General features: G+C 30.9%; 1 pseudogene; it reads left to right on the top strand.

Moving 5' to 3' along the window:
- The first annotated feature begins 444 nt into the window (after positions 1-444).
- Positions 445-563, top strand: LOC118601925 (annotated as a pseudogene).
- The last annotated feature ends 16,764 nt before the right edge of the window (positions 564-17,327 follow it).

Genomic DNA, 17,327 nt, shown 5'->3' with positions numbered 1-17,327 from the left:
ATCACTTTTTCTCTCCTTTGATTTCTTCTGCAGAGGATAGATCAAGTGTTATTATTTATTTTTGTTCGGTACTGGCTAGAAACTTTTATAATTGATATTACTTTTTATAGTTACTATGAATTATAAATGTACTGTAAAATATTAATTCTCAGTTTACTTGAATAAAATCAGAAGTAAATTAATACATAAAAACTCCCAATAGCACTTGGAATTCAGAACAACTTAAAATCCAATCATTATTTTTAAAGAATTTTATTTTTCAAATTGCTGTTTGACGTATACATTGAATACTTAACTTCATTTATAATAATTGACATTCAGAATTTTTCAGTTAATTTTGAAATCTGCCAGGTCTTTTTTGATACTACTTTATTTTTTTCCCAATTAAAAAATAATCACTTGCTTCTTTAATTATTTTTATTTTTATTAAAATTCAAATGTTTGGTCTATGGCCATGCTACTCTGAACAAGCCCGATCCTGTCTGATCTCAGAAGCTAAGCAGGGTTGAGCCTGGTTAATACTTGAATGGGAGACCACCTAGGAAGACCAAGTGCTGTAGGCATAAAAAACTTTTTAAAAAGGGACTGTAAGCTGACAAGGTCCTTGCAAACTGTTAGGTCAACTAAGGGTTGCCTCGCCTAAAAAAATAAAAAATAAAAATAATATTCAAATGTTTGAGTTCCCTGAAATCTATTTCTGCTGTTCTTTTTTTGCTAACTCTTTTTTTTTTCACCAATTTTCCTATGTGTTTGAAACATTTTTTTTTTTTGTATATATGTTGGCTAGTCTCAGTTCAAGTATCCCTAAACCTAAAACTTTGTTTTCCTAAAACAAAAACTTTTAATACTAAATTTTGGAAGGCTTTCTAGAGCAGCGTATGCTTTAGATTATGTTTTTATTTTTTTCATAATATTTCAATTTTTAAATTGAGATATTCTCCTAGAATAGCAAATGCCTTATAATGCTAAAAACAGTAGTGCCATTCAATTTTTCAAAAGCATTTTCGTAAACTCCTTATACTCCTTTGGCAAGGTAGAATTTTCTATGTTGAGACTAGTAATTGCAGTTTCTATTATTCACAATATAAACTGGAAAAATAATATGACTGAACATATTTTGCCCTTCAGTAAATAGATAATTTTAATTTGTGTCTGTGCAGTTGAAAAGTAGGATAAAAAGTGCATAGATTGTTTAATTAAGCACATTTTTGAAAAAAAAAAAGAAAAACTTCTAGAGGTAAATTTAGCAGAGTTGCAATGTAGAACTTAATTTTCCACATATTTTAACATTCTAGGAAGCATTGCTTCCAGGTTTTTTTCTCAATTAAAAACATTACCATGGCTTAAAAATTTTCATACTCTTCACAAAAAATAAACAAAAACAAAGAATTCACATTAGAAAACTGTATTTGCATAATTTCGTAAAATGTCAATTTTATATGAAAAACAGGAGCCAGAAATGTTTCAATATCTCACTCAAATAATTTAGGCAAATATACTGGTTCTGTGTGGCTAAGCTAACAGCTTTAGCAGTGAAAATATTTACCTTGGAAGGTCAACAATAGAAATAATTTTTGTTAATGAAAACAGAAGCACCAGTATACACATTATGGGCAGATCTAAACCTCTTTCTATCAATGTTAACTAAATTAATACATTTGTGAAAATAATTACATAAGTATTGGTGGCCCATGAAATTTTAGTCTAAATAATGGCTAATCCTTTATATTAAAATTAGGTAAATATATGTGTCATTCGTAAAATAAATGATTTTTATTGAGGAATAATTTTTATAAAACAAAATACATAGACCTTAAATCAACTTAGTTTAATGAGTTTAGGCAATTATAGAAACTCACGTTATCATACCCCAAACAAGATTTAGAACCATTATTTAACCCTAAATGTTACCTCATGACCCTTTTCAGTCAATATTCCAATTGGAAATAAGTTCTCAACACAGATTTATCTTTCTTGTCATTGGTATTTATATAAATGGAATCATATAATATGTAGTTTTTCAGTGTCTAATATTTTTTACTCATGGAGCATTTGAGATTCATTCATGTGGTTCCATGCATTAGTAGTTTGATCCATTTTTATTAAGTAGAACTTATTGCACCAATAACTCCAAATTTGTTTATTTATTCTTCCATTAAGGGACATTCGTGTTGTTTGCAGCTTTAGGCTTAAATCATCTCTTGCATCTTATGTATTTCTTGTAAGTTTCTACATAAGTTTATATGAAGGCCTGGAGTGTGTAAATTATTTTTAAGTGTTAAAATTTATAGCATTATTTTAATGTAGTATGGCCTAATTCATGTCTTAAGCCCTTTTTCATCACCCAAATGAATTTTTAAATACTAAACTCTCATCATTTGTTTGTTTGTTTGCTTGGTTTACCATGTTGATTTCCGTGCACTTGCTTAGTGATAATTTCACAGTAATTCCCTCCAATCATCAGGTTCCCTCCAACCTTCTACCTTCATTAATTTTTCAATACCAGGTCACTAAAATTATTGACATATTGACTGGTGAAAGGCAATTTTTATGCCGGTCCAGTAATGTGGAGAAGTTATCTGTAGTTATTTAATTCACAGAAAAGTTGTTTTCTTCAAGTAATTTACATTTTAGGCATGTAAATGATATAGTTAAACCTATGATTGCCTCAAGGATCAGGTAACATCTTTCTTATCTGGAGGGAGAAGTCATTTAAAAGGAAATGATTGGAAATGAGTAGACCTGTCATTTGCCTGAGCTACTGTTATAACACTGCTTGTGTTGCACCATCCATAGCATGTTAAGAATATTTTACTCTTCATCTTTAGGACACAACCATATTCGTGTATAAATCAGCCATTGTCATTGCCACCCGCTGCTGGCTGAGCAGCTCTGTCTGCTTGTTAGCTGTTAGTGAAGTTGCTGAGTTCCCTTCCTATTGTAATTTCCCCAGTTTCATTTGATGGGATTAAATAATTGCTTGCTGAGAGGCAATTATTGAGAATGTTGACTCAGTCATATTAAGTGGTGTCCCCTTCAAAGAGATTTAATGTAAAGCAAAGGGATTCTTGAAACCGCAAGACAGGTTTTGTGGATCAATTGGTTGATTGATCAATAAGTCTAAATATCAAATCAGCACTTGTAATTGTCTCCTTGACAGAAACAGTTCAAAGTCAGAGTCTGTGTTCACTTGGATGGAGGCAGCTGGTACGTGTAAACAGGTGGTAGCACGTGTATGTGAGTGGAAGGAGACTGAGGGAGAGGAGTTTGGGTGTGGAATTCCCCTCCCCCCCTCCCTATGGCTTCAGAGAAGGCCTGATGCCTCCCAAACAAGCACACCTCGAGTAATGAGAAGATGGTTTAATGGGAGAAAAGGCTGAGAGAGGATTTTAATTACATCTTACATCCGTAGTTACCTGTACATCTGTACTTACTTGTACAATTTTTCTACACAGACATCCCTTCTCTATTTGTCTAAGTATGTGTAAATTGTTGTTGTTTGAAATGACACTAATAAAGTGTTTACCCGCTGATACATGTCACTAATAACTTCAAATCAGGGAAGGCATATGAGAAAATTTTAAACTTAATATTCTATTTATATTTCTAAATTTTTTATGAATATTTTTTCCAAATCAAATAAATGCCTCAGTAAAAAGTTCTTAGACCACATTTTGTATTTTTTTCAAATAGGGAACATTTCACTTAATAATTTGTCCTTTACAGTGCAGGCATAAACTTATTTTATTAGAAGATAGATTTTGTAATAAAATCCAATATAATATATAATTGCTACTTTGAAAATGAAGGCTTTAACATACATTTAACTAGAGTTTTTACCTCTTTAACTATTTCTTCCTCTATTCTTTCTCTTCACTTATTTTATTTAATTTAATTCACTAATGCTATTACCTTCCCCTTTAATAAACAAAATGCAATACGTATGATATTTCTTCATTTATATATTCATTTTTATTCAAATATACATGTATTTTACATTTTTGTGATTGACATTTATGCTGAAGTATTAGTTTATCTTGCTATTTTAACTCAGTAATCTTAAAAATCTATTAATTGTGCTGTACATATACTTAAACTAAATGCTGTAATTATATCATAAAGTGTGTCCACTATATTTTGCATATTCAATTTTGCAATAATAGAAACATCAATTTCATTCAATACTGTGCCATCACATTCTATGATTAATAATTTTATACTTTCCTCTTATGAATATGCAAAAGATTTATCTGGATACATAAAAAATGCTCAATGTCACTAATCGTTAGGGAAATGTGAATCAAAACTACAGTGAGATACCACTTCATTCATGGTTGGCTACTATTAAAAAAATAAATGTTGGTGAGGATGTGGACAATATGGAATCCTCATGCACTATTACATCTGCCTATATAACTAAATGAATTGAAAGCAGGTACTCACACAGATATTTGTACACACTTGTTCATAGCAGCATCATTCACAGTAGCCCAAAGGTGGTAGCAACTCATGAATAGATTAACAAAATGAAATATTACTTAACCTTGAAAGGAAGGGAATTCTGATACTTCCTATAAGATGAATGAATCTTGGAGACATTATGCTAAGTGAAATAAGCCAGCCACAAATGTACAATTATCATATGATTACACTTATGAGGTACATAGGAAAACTGAGAGGAAAGTATAGAATTTCCCACATACTTCGCATCTCCACACACATCTAGCTCCTCTCACATCATTAGCATCTCCCATCAGGGTGGCATTTGTTGCAGTTGATGTATCTACATTGATACATCATAATCATGCAAAGTCTACAGTTCATATTACTGTCTACTCCTGGTGTTGTACATTCTATGAATTTGGACAAAAGTGTAATGACATATATTCGACATTAAAACATCAAAGTATTTTCACTGCACTAAAAATTCTGTGTTCCACTTATTTATTTCTTCTTATTCTGAAAAGACTGATCTTTTAACTGTTGCCATAGTATTGCCTTTTCCATAATGTCATATGATTGGAATTACATGGTACGTAGCTTTCTCAGATGAGCTTTTCTTTCATTTAGTAATATGCATTTAAATTTCCTCTATAGACCAAATAACAGTCTATTATCTAGGCGTGCCACAGTTTATTGATCCATTGTCTACTGAAGCACATTTTGGTTGCTTCCAAGTTTTGACAATTATGAATATGCTATAAACATCTGTATGCAGATTTTCATGTGGCCATAAATTTTTGGCTCCTTTGGGTAAATCCCATAGAGTATGATTGCAGAATCATATATTAAAAGTATACTTAGTTTTGTAAGAAAACACCAGACTTCCAAAGTGGCTTCACCATTTTGCATTTCTACCAGCAATGATTGTAAGCTTCTAATGTTCCACATCTTTACCAGTATATTTACTGTTGTCAGTGTTCTAGATTTTGGTCATTCTAATAAGTGTGTAGTTGTATTTCATTATTGTATAAATTTTTATTTCCCTAATGACATACATGCAGCGTCTTTTTATATGGTCTTTTGCCATCTGGTTATATCCTCTTTGTTGCGATGTCTGTTATGGTTTTTGGCCCATTTTTACATTGGATTGTTTTCACACAGCTGATATTTAAGAACTCTGTATAATTTGGAAAACAGTTTTTTATCAACTGTGTCTTTTGTAAATATTTCTCTCAGTCTTTTGCAGAGTGAAATATTTTTATTTTAATGACATGCATTTTATCCATTATTTCTTCCATGAATCATGCTTTGGTGCTGTATCTAAAAGGTCATGACCTACTCTAGATTGCAAAGTTTCGCCTGTTTTCTAAAAATTTAATAGTATTGCAATTTATATTTAAGTCTATGATCCACTTTGAGTTAAATTTTGTGAACTGTGTAAGGTTTATTAGATTCATTTTTTTTTTTAACGTGGATACCCACTTATTTCAGCACCACTTGTTGAAGAGAATATCTTTGCTCCATTGTATTAGTTTTGTTCCTTTGTCAAAGATCAATTGGCTATATTTATATAGGTCTATTTATAGGCTCTCTTTTTCATTCCATTAGTCTATTTGTTATTATTTCACCAATAACACACTGTCTTCATGTTTATAGCTTTATAGTATATCTAAAAGTTGGATAGTATCGATTCTTAATCTTTTTTTTCTTCAATCATGTTGGCTACACTGAATCTTTTGCCTCTCCATATAAACTTATAAAAACACTTTGGTAATATCCACAAAACAACTCGCTGGGTTTTTGATGGGATTACCTTGACTCTATCGTTTAACTTTAGAAGAACTGACGTGTTGACAATATTGAGTCTTCCTATCCCTGGGCATGGAATATCTCTCCACTTATTTAGCTCTTTTTACTTTTTTAAAACTTCTTTCTCTACTTTTAAAAAATAAAACTGGTAAAGACATTCAATGTGTTAATATTTAAGTTAGGTCTGTGGAAATATTTTTAATTATAAAAGGAATTCTTTAATGTTTTCTAAAATTAACAGGGTAATTTCATTTATTTTTAAATATGTATAATTTTTTAAATTTTTTCTATTCTCGTCAAGAGTCTTTGATGATGGTGCTAGGTTTTATCCTAATTATTCTTTATTCAATGAGACAATGCTATGAATTTCATTCATAAAAATTAAATAAAAATTAAAAATTAAATTAAAATCAAACCATTAATATATACCAAATATAATCTAACATGATCATAATATATTTTATTTCTTATGTATGATTGGGCTTGGTTTTATAATATTCTGTACAGAAATTTTGCAGCTGTATGATATAGTGAACTAGACACAGCATTTGTATTTTTTTGTTATCTTTGTGTAGTTATAGTGTCAGTATTTCCGGCATCAAAAAATTAGAAATGAATAGCGCTGTGTATATTTAAAAAATTTTTTTAGAAGAATTGAACCTATTTATGAATTTTTTTTATCAAAAGGTATTGAATGTTTGAAGGACTTAATTTTTTATATTACTTTATATTTTTAATAAATTTTTCCTTTAAGTTTTCAGTTTTGGGAATAAAGTTTTCAAATGCTCTTTTAAGTGTTAAATCTCTTAATATCTCTCCCTTTCAATAATGAAATTAATAACTTATAGGTATCACTTTTATTAATTTGGCTATCACATATTTCTTGGAGAATCTTATGAATCTTTCTCCCCTGCTCGGTATATCAGTTTTGTGGCAAATTCTGTGATGCTTTATATTTTCAAAATTATTTTCATTTAATTATTTAAAAATATCAGTGAACTGCAATCTTCTTTATAGTGTTGCTGTTAAAAGATATGTTGTAAAATTTGAGGGTTTTTTTATGTAATCTAATTTTATGGAAAAGTAAGAAATTTGTTTTGACACTATATACTTAACTTTGTTAGCATGTGTTTGAATAAGTGTTGTTCCTTAACTCTATTTTTTTTGCCATTAATGGATCTTTCACTCTGAGTTATTTGGTTTTTTAACTCTAGAAAGTTTCTATTACTATTCCAAATAGATTCATTTTTTAAATTTTATATTCTTCATTTTGGTCTTTCTAGGACTTAGGTTCTTGATTCCATGTCTATTTTTATACTACTGGTACTTTAACCGAAATCTGTACCCATCTCTTTAGTAATATTAATATGTTAATATTTTAAATCTTGTGTTATATACCATATATCATTATCTCTTTAATGATATAGTTACCTAAATTAAAAGAAAATGGACTGTCTGTTCCAATCACTGCTCATGTGACATATGATTTACTGTTTTCTCCTTCATCTCCAGCCTTTATACTCCTAAAATATCTAGTTATTTTGTTTTACATTCCCCTAGGGATATCCTTTACCCTAATGGTAAAATATGTCAGACCATAAGTTTTATCACTTTTCATGAGATTAAGTGGACAGAAGGGAAGATCATTTAGGACAAAGAGCCACAGTTGACCTCCAGCCTCAAGTAAAAGTTTAGTAAGGCAGCAAGGAGCCCTACAGTAAGATTTCTTCTTTGGATCCCTGGATGGGCACAGCCCTGAAAAGGATTCCCCCAGCAGACAGGTTGTCAGTTTCCATTAGCTCTTCACTTCTAGGCGACACATATGTATACAAATTACAAATCTTCTGAAAAAGTTTAAGTGATTTTGTAAATGCTTATCATGCCTTTGTACTTGGCACCTCATATATGGTGGATCCTTCCAATATAAAGTGATGTAAAAGCCACTAGTAAAAGGGAAAACGCCATGTGATTAATGTGTGGGTGATATTTCAATAGAGTTGTGGATACATTTAAATATGCGTAATATCTTGGGTCATTCATAGAAAACAAAGCTATGGAAAATTGCTAAAAATTACTAATACAAAGATATCTTTTACAAGGGTCACTTTCTCATTAAAAAATTAAAATCCTGATTGCTTAGACTATTTAAGATTTGGAAGTGCCGCCTCACATTAAAGTCTGTCTTTTCCACATATTCTCGGAGGTAGAGATAATAACATCGTAACCGGTAAGTACCCCACCCCCCTAAAAAAAGAAGATGAAATTACCTTTGGTTTACTTTTACAGAAAGAACTGCATATTTCGTATACATCTTAATGTGAAGCTCTGTTGCACCTCTTTACTGTAAGTTTCTTCAGGTTGTTTCTGAGAACATCTGTTGGTCTTGAACAATTATGTTTTAAAAATGATTCATATATCAGTTCTTAAATGTTGGTTGTTCATTTGCCAGTTATATGATATTCACAGTTTCAATTCAATTCAATTCCCTCATTATAGAATTACCTAAATTAAAAGCTGTGAACTCAACTGATATATCTTTACCATATATCCCCAAAATGACTTGATTCGAAATCTTATTTTTATTAGTTTTCTTTAAAATTTAAATTAACCAATTTGAAAATAAAATTAAATATTACAAATTGGGGCATTTGTCTTCATTTTCCAAATATCTTTAAATTATGTAATGCATAGAACATTATAAAAATATATATATTTCAAATTTATATCTATAAATCATTGTAACATGTAGAACATTAGAATATATATATATATATATATATATATATATATATATATTTCCTACATGATTCTACCAATTTACAAACTCATTTAACAGTACATGAGTTTTGCCGATATCCCACATTCTGATTCTGTGTGTGTATGTATGTGTGTATATGTGCGTGTGTGTGTGTATACACAAAAAATTACAGAGATATATAATTATATTTCTGTATGTTAAATCCATTTTATGTAACTCAAAAACATGTTTTAGATTTGGTTTTAATTGAATTAAGTAGATGTAGTTTTATTAAAATGGAATTAAAAATAAATCCACTAATAATTTAAAGTAACCAATGGCAGTTAGTCTCTACTTATACTAAATGAAATGATCAGTGCCAATTTAAGAAAAGGAGAACATGATATTTTCTTAAATATATTATACTATAATTTATGTTTAATAGACAAATTAGCATTTGACTTGAAAGACATTGAAAGGAAACATATGAACATATTACTAATTTATCAAAATGTAAAATTACTTTAATATTAGAAAAAATACACATTTCATCACTCTATTTAGTATTTTAATCTAGTACTTCCTGGGACCTCCTGTCAGTTTTAATGAATTTTATGCATCTATTTAAAAATAATTAAAATTTGACAATTCATAATAAAATATGCTTAAACTAATGTCAAAATCTTGCTGGTTGACAAGGTCATTGAGAGTCATTGATCTTCAAACATTTGATTTCAGTTGAATGGCTGGGTACATCACTTTTAATTTTTATCATGAAGTATACCTGTCAAGGAAATAGTTTTTCAATAATATTTAGAGTAAGCCTGCTTTTATGACTTTTTTTCTTCTGAGTCAACTGTAGGTAAAGTGTATGGTTTGCTAGTATCTTCCCATGATGGATAGCCAAAGTGTTCAAATTAATCTTACTGAACAAAAAGTGATACACATAAAGATGTTGTATAGCAGGAATCAATCGGCCTATGATTAGATATATGGAAGCTACCTTATAAATATGAACAAATATTCCCAAATTGTCCTATATTATGAATAATTAAGAAATTATAGAAGTGGTATAACTGTGAGAAAATTTTCATATATGTACTTGGAGGTGAAAGCAAATATGTTTACTTAAATTTCTCTTAATTCAATTTAATATAAGTATGTTCACTACTCTAAACGTGCATGGTATGCTAAGCTCTGAAAAGCACAGAGATGAAGAATACATGACTCTGAATGTTTGTTTGTTTGTTTGTTTGTTTGTTTGTTTGTTTGTTTTGAGGAATTTAGTCTAGAGATGGAAATCAGGCGGTGTTAAAATAGGGAAAATGAGTAACCAAGTCACAAACTATATGGTTCTTTAAATGATACTTATTTCTTATTAGGCTTTTACTAGATTATCTCTACAGTTATTTTTTAATGCTTACATTTTATGATTTCACAGTCATAGGAGCAAGGAAATGGTTTCATTAATTTTGAATAATTTAAATAAAGTAACATAGTTTTTATTCTTTGTATGTGGCAAGCAACATCAATTTCATAAACAAAAAAATAAGTAAATGATAACAAACAAAAAAAATGTGGGCAAATCTTACTTATGCCAATGTTTGTGACAATCTTTAATAAGATAATAAATAATATAAAAGAGAAGTAATAGTAAAAATAAGATTTATTTTCGGTATTAAAATAATACAGCAAAATGAAATATATAATGCACCATGTAGATAGGTTATTTTTAATGACTAGCTAAGTAGTATTGAACTGATAAATTCTATGAACATTTTAATAAAATTATTTAAAATAAAGATTGAACAATAATTTATATGATAAAAGTTGTACAATGTTATAAGTAATTAATAACATGATGATATAATGTTATAAGTCATAGAAGTCCTTGTTTATCTCATCTTATCAATAAAATCTAGTACACAGGAAGTATGATACACAGTTCCCTCAGTTATATATACCTAAGAAAGAAAATTCAGGATGACAGGTTATGAATATGTTTAGTGTAGATTAAGTTAGAACTTTTTTCTATGCGATCATACCGATTTACACACTCATTTACATGAGTGCTGTAGATGTCCCACATTCTTGTTAAACTCCATGTTGCCATTCTAAAATATATTGAGGTAACATTGGTTAATAACAAACATCATATAAGTTTCAGGTGTGCAACATAATAATACGATTATCTGTATTCTCAATTTCGTGCTCACCACTGGAAGTCTAGTTTTCTTCCATTGCCATTACCTTGAATTTTTACTGTTTTTCACAAAGTTCCTCAGCCATTTTTTATACCTGCACTGTATTTTGCCAAATCAACTTAGTTAATTCTTTCAGTGAGCTCTTGCAATATTCACTATTCTACTTTTGTGGCCGCTTTAAGACGGACTTCTAAAAGACATACATGATACCAGATTTACCTGGGTAGGGAGAATATTCTCCCTGAAGTCTATATAAGTGCTAATAAATATTTGTTTAGTTAGCTGCTTTTAGACCTAGAGTTCTGGCTGAGAACAATCATATGATTTGGATTTGCATGTTACTTTTGATTTAAAATAAGCAGTATGGATGGAAGTGCTTGAGAATTCTCCCTCCTACTCCTACTTGTTACTAAGATGTCCTTCAGTAGATGAAAGGATGGATAAATCAACAATGGTAGATGTAGCGTTAGTGCTAAAAAGCGATGAGCTATCAAGCCATGAAAAGGCATGGAGGAAACTTAAAACCATATTAGTAAGTGAAGAAATGTCAATCTGAAAAGGCTACTGTATTATTTCAAATATTTGACATTGTGGAAAAGGCAAAACTAGAAGACAGTAAAAATATCAGTGGTTGCCAGGGATTAGGTGGGAGGGAAGGATGAATAGGAAGAACACAGAGGGGTTTTAGGTAGTGAGACTGTTGTGTGTGATTGTACGATAGGTACCTGTCATTGTGTGTTTGTCTGAACCTATAGAATGTACAACACCAAAAGTGAATCCTTAAATAAACTATGGACTTTGGGTGGCTATGATGTGTCAATGTGGGCTCATCAGTTGTACCAACTACACCACTGTGGCTCAACACGTGTATAGTGGAGGAGGTTGTGTCTCTGTGGGACCAAGTATATAGGAACTCTGAAATGTTGGCTCAATTTTGTTGTGAACCTAGAACTTCTCTAAAAAAAAAAACAAAAACAAAGTCTATCTATAAAAACTATCTTTCTTTTTGAACCAAGACCATAAACATAATAATTTAAAGTATGAAAGTGTTTTACATAAGTTTTGCATTGTTTACATTCTAACAGGAATTTTCTTAGATTTGAGGGGTTGATTACTGATGCCTAGGTTATGATTTATCTAGAGTTTTGTCCTGTGAGAAACTGCTTATTAACAGAAAAGTCTTGTAAGGAAAGAGGGATAACTGTGAACTAAATTACTTCAATTCACTCTCAACATTTTTCATTTCCACCTGGCAGCAAATCATCTTTCTCCATCACATAGGGTTGTTTGGTGGCCATCAGGACTTTGGCACTCATGTAGACCCTGTAAAAATGAAGGTAAGAGAAATTTCCTAATGCTTTATCCATATGAACCTTATGTATTTATATTCATAAAATCTATGACTATATTTTAAACTACAGAAAGCTAATTTGAACAAGATGTTTGGAGGATAGCTTTATAAAAGTGAGAGAATTTGCTTGGAGGTCATCACTAGAGCAAACTAAATTTAAGATTTTGTTGTTGTTGTTAACAATACCAAATCAACACTGGACAGATATCCTAAAAAAAAAAACAGAAACATTTTGACCCAGTTATCTGTGTGAATATGAAATATATGAAAATATATTTTCAGTCATTCTAGCTGTTGTATTGGGCATTTCTGTTCTTCCACGTTAGTTCTCATTAACACACTGGTTCTGTTACTGACATTTGATGACTTCTGCATTGTCATTTTACTTCATTAACTGATTATTTGCTAATTGCTATTTTATGCCACTCTTTGATTCATTAGCTTTTACTGCTCCACTTAATTGACTTCTTTGTCTAAATGATGTGACAGAAAATGTGGCCAAATTAATCATTTAACTTCTGAATTCTGTTTTTATGAGAGCTAATTTTGATTGTTCCACTTTCTAGATAGCAAAACTAAGGAAATATATCTGCAGTCTGTTCAAACATCTTTTATTAAAAGTATCTTAACCCATGCCATTTCTAATTCCTTTTAAAAGTCAATGGCTCCAAATACGCTTAAGTGAATACTACATTTTACTGATTTTATCTTTTTATTTATTCTATAATGTATAACTTAACAGGACTTTAAATTACAACTCATATTGTGTTTTATATAATTTAGTATACATTTTAAATCAGAAATCTGTGGATCATATAAATTGACAATTAAAGCAAGAGTGTATTGGGGCTTTTATCAGCTAACAAAAGGTTACCAAGTAGTAATTTTAAGGAAAATTAAAATAGCAATCATACAGATTCTAAAGTTCAATTTATTTTCATGTTTAAAATTATTTTGTGTTTCTCCCTGAAGAGAAATCTGGGCTACAGAGATTTAACATGACCAATTTCATGCCACAAATAAGCTCAGAATTGAAATTCAGATCAAGCTGTATAAAACACAAGTTTGAACTTTATCTATATACTCATAGGTAATAAATGATGGGGAGTCAGAAGTCAGTTGGTATATACGGCGCTAGGTAAAAGAGAGAAAGACTTACTCTTCACTCCATCATGACCATCTCTGATATAGTCATTGACAAGGCCTTAGGATATTCTAAAAGCTTTCTGCTTTTTTGCTAAGCATGATGCATGGGAATTTTAGCATTTGTACACAATGCATATGGTGCAAACTCTTAGTCATCGCAAATGTGTCTTTCCCTGGGTTTTCACCACTTCCTTGGAAGGCTGCACAGCTCCTATTCTTACATGACCAACAAGACTGTCTCCCCTATTCAAAGTAGGAGAATTTTTGTTGCACTCCTTTATCTCAAGTTTTTCCTCTATTTTCCCTCTATTGGTGAAATGTCTGAGGTTAAGCATCAGAAAAGGAGAATGCTGGACCATTTAATCTAGTTTGAGCTGAAAAGAGGAAAATATTATGAGAAATTCTAATTACTTATTGAATGATTTTTCCATTTCAGAAAACAAGTAATTGCCATCCAGCATTACACATGCTATAGTGGATAATAGTATAATAAGCATGAAAATCTTGAGATCAATTTATTTGGGAATTGAGCATCATGACATTTAAGCTGTACTCTTTTAAGATTTTTTTTTTTGAAGTAGCTTAAGATTCACAAATAACTGAGAGAAGATACAGAGCTTTACCACATATTCCCTACTTCCACACAAATACATCCTCCCCCAAGCTGGATTTTAAAGAATGAATGGGACTATATCTAGTCAATAAAATGAGAAGCTGTTGTCCTGGAAACAGCCTGCAAAATACTTGAGGACCAGGTCCTGTGGCACATTGCAGAGGCTCCTGATGTTAGCAATGCCGAAGGAAGTGATTTGAAGATGAGCAGTAAGATGCTGGGCTGGGAAGTTGAATGCAGCCACAGGATCAGGGGTGATCCTGCCATGCACAAATGTGTAGCCCTTTCATATTGACTCTGTTATGTCTTGAATATTTGAGTCCCTCCAAATTCATATGTTGAAACCATACCCACCAATTTGATAGTATTAGGATGTGGGACCTTTAGGAGGTAATTAGGATTAGACAAGGTCATGAGGGTGAAGACCTCATGAATGAGATTGGTGTCTTTATAAGAATCAAGAAAGAGTTTGCTTTCCATCTCTGTTCTCTCTGTAGTTCAATTTTGAATTAAAACTGTGATGCACTTAGAAAATTATTTTCTCAAGAATGAGTCAAGTAAAAGTGATGAAAAGTTTTTGCGAAAACAAATTTTATTAAGAATTGTGGTTGTGCTGTAATATATGAAGATGATTTCTTAATATCGCCTTAGTTATTTGCAAATTCTAAAGGACATGGCAGATTTCTAGAAAAAACATAGAGAAAACATAAATCCAGATTTCTCAAAAACATCTTTTAAAAAATTTCAAATGAATTGCGTGGTTTCCAGTTTTTTACAATATTTATCTAGCATAGGACTGGCAATAACATTTGTTTAGGTATCCATTTAATTTAAGTAATATATATTAATTTTCTGGTTGTAGTTGTGTATACATTTAACAAAGAAAAAAAAACTCTTTACCACTAACATACTAAGTGCTTTTTTCCCCAAAACATGGCATTTTTACTTCACTGATGTTCTAATAGATTTTTAGTCATTTTTTTGATTCATAGAATTTCAAAAATGAGAGACAAATATTTCTTAATCATATGGAATGTTATTTTTGTTCTAATATGTCAAAATATTTAGAATACTTTAGATATTTATAAACAGTATTTTTTTTTTTCAATTTAATAACCGAGATGGCTGATGTTCAGGAAATATATGCTAGAAATGGTGCTATGGAATTTTATATATCTCAGTGTTGGATAACTCAGCCCTTGACCTGAGAACACACAATCCATTGAATTTAAAGAGAAGGAATATAGTTCAATATAGCATAGATTAGAATTAGTCATTTTTTTCAGCCCAACTTTTGGAAACAGATACTCTAGAATTTTTTGTTTGTCTTTTCCTATGCCAAGTTGATTGTAGCCCCAGGGTCTGAAAATTAAGCAGAATACAGTAATAAACAAATTAAAACACTACACTGAGAGGAGAGAATTTTGATAAAGACAAATCATTTTTTAGGTGATTGTCAGGAAAGCCCCTTAACACGTCTTCAAAATAGATTTTACTAAGTTGTTTATTTAGAGAAGGAGGTGCTAAAAGACACAACTACTAAATTATCCTGAATATTCTCTTTCATATAGCAGAGTCAAATTCTTTCCACCATCAAATTTCAGGAAATAAAACAAAGCTTACCTCCATCAGTTAGACAATAAGAAATAACAGCTTAGTCAGACAGGTGGTTTAATAACCTTCCCAATGAATGTCATCTTCCCATTCTGGATACTTTTCTAGACTGACTCAGCAAGAAAACAAAACATTTACCCTGACAATAACCACCCCAATAGCAAACTTCAAAGGTTTGGTAAGTGCCTCAAAATATCTTTCAGGTTCAAGCCCAGACTAACTTCTTCACTACTACCACTCTAATACAGGTATCCATTATCTCACATATGGATTGTTGAAATAGTCTTCCAAGTTTTGCTTTAATACCTGACCCTTCATAACCCAAAATACCTTTTAAACTACTTCTAGACCAATATTTAGTAAATATCATACTGAAAACATTACTTCCTATGTTCAAGAATCAAAAACAGATTATTTGAATTAGAGTGTCACATTTCAATGCCTTTTATGTTCAGATACCATCCAAGTTCTTTTCTTTTTTTTTTTTTTTTTTTTTTGGTCTTCAAAATAAATCATTGTTCCATTCAAGTCCACATAATGTTTGCTATCACTGTGGTATGGATGGAAAAGTTTCTGGCCCACCAAAATTCATATGTTGTAATCCTAACCCCCAATGTCATGGTATTAGGAAGTATGGCCTTTGGGGTAATTAAGTCATAGGATTAGTGCCCTTATAAGAAGAGGCAGGTGGCTTACTCTCTCACTCTCTTATCTCAGTCATGTGAGGACAGAAAAAAACTGCCATCTGCAAACTGCAAAGCGGGCTCTCACCTAACACCAGATCAGCTAGAGCCTGGATTTTAGACTACTCAGTCTCCAGAACTGTTGCAAACACATTTTTAGTGGTTAAGCCATTCAGTCTATGGTGATTTGTTATAGTAGACTAGACTAGAAACAGTGCCGTGTATTTATTTATGACATCCCTTTGCTCATGTTTTCCCAGAAAAGAGTTCCTTTATTCTTTTTTCTCAATAAAATTATATCTAGTTTCATGTCCCACATTCTGTAATGTTCTCTTAACCCAAACAAAACTGATCTATTACTTTCTTAACCAGCATATATTTCTCTTTAAAATTTTTTTAAAAGTTTATATTTCTTAAGTTCCTTAAGGATAAAGAGCTAGACGTTGTAATTATTTGTAATTCTTCATAGTGTCTAACACATTTTTTTTTGTATATAGAAGGTAGTCCACCTTCCTCCAGTCTCCTATTGTCTCAAGCACTAATGCAAGTAGATAAATTCACATCTTAATTTAGGCAAATAGAAGACCCCAGAAGGCATTTCACTGATCTGCCTGCTATAAAACGTACGCATCTAATAAAAAAGACCTTTCCTTTCTCCTTTCTCTTATTTAAAGGTGAGCAACTCCATTTATGCTGTAGTTATATCTTTACAGCTCTGAATTATCAC

This window comes from Rousettus aegyptiacus, unplaced genomic scaffold (genome assembly GCF_014176215.1).
Source record: "Rousettus aegyptiacus isolate mRouAeg1 unplaced genomic scaffold, mRouAeg1.p scaffold_m13_p_4, whole genome shotgun sequence".
Taxonomy (NCBI): domain Eukaryota; kingdom Metazoa; phylum Chordata; class Mammalia; order Chiroptera; family Pteropodidae; genus Rousettus; species Rousettus aegyptiacus.
The sequence above is the reverse complement of the archived record's forward strand: the minus strand, read 5'-3'. Positions and strand labels throughout refer to the sequence as shown.